Raw genomic sequence first — 1,174 nt, forward strand, 5'->3', positions numbered from 1 at the left:
AAAAAAAAAAGGAAAAAGAATTTACCTTTTGTTCTAGCCAACACCTGATGAGAGGCCACTGATACTCCCTTCCACTTTCCTGGACCATTTACTTAAAAATAAATAAATAAATAAAGCTTATTTATTTATTTATTTATTTACAATAAATAAATCCTCCCTGTGTCCCTTTGAGATACAGGTGGTCGATGACCTACAATGGTTCAGTCTGTGATTTTTTGGCTTGGCGATGGTGTGAAGGCGATACACATTCAGGGAAACTGTACTTCAGAATGGTACAACCATTCTGTTTTTCACTTTCAGTGTAGCATTCAATAAATTACATGAGATATTGAACACTTTATTATAAAATAGGCTTTGTGTTAGGTAATTTTGCTCAATGGTAGGCTGATGTAAATGTTCTGAGCACAGTTAAGGTAGATTGGGCTAAACTATGATGTTTTGTAAGTTAGGTGTATTAAATGCGTTTTTGACTTATAATATTTTCAATTTACAATGGGCTTATCGAGACAAAAACGCCATAGTAAGTTGAAGAGCATCTGTATCTCCTGTAACTTAGATGTGCCCTTCTCAAGGACCTGAAAGCTATTTCTTTGAAATGTAATCATCAAGAAAAACAGAGCCTCTGTCCCCCAGTCTCTGGAGGAGGATAGAATCCTAACTTCAATAATTTCCAGCAAGCAGACACAGCTGGCTTCACCACATTTACACTAACCCTCTTAGCCCCTTTTTGTACTTTTTCACTTCCCTGACTCTACTGAGCCCCTGCTCGCTCCACTCCCTGTCTCTCACTCTCCCTATAAATCACCAAATCACCTCTGTACAAATTTGAATGGAGCTCAGCTCTTTCTCCTACTGTCAGTTTTACTGAATAAAATAGGTTTTTATCACTTTTAACTAATGTCCAGCTTTGTTTCTCTTTGACAACACAGAGGTAAATGTGGGCAAATCCTGTCGGCTCTCCTCTTCACTGTGTCTTGAACCTGACCCAAGTCACCAACTCTGCCCTTCCTCTCTTTGTGTCCCCTCCCCACCCAGTACTCATACTCAGCACCAATATTCAGGGCTTCCCTCTGGCAGTGGACAAACCTCCTTTAAATCTCTTTCTGCCTCAAATCTCCCCCCTCCCAGGCAATCCGTCTGCATTTTCCTCCCAAAGTATAGGTTGCATCATATC

This window comes from Cebus imitator, unplaced genomic scaffold (assembly GCF_001604975.1).
Source record: "Cebus imitator isolate Cc_AM_T3 unplaced genomic scaffold, Cebus_imitator-1.0 Scaffold29, whole genome shotgun sequence".
In the NCBI taxonomy this organism is placed as follows: Eukaryota; Metazoa; Chordata; class Mammalia; order Primates; family Cebidae; genus Cebus; species Cebus imitator.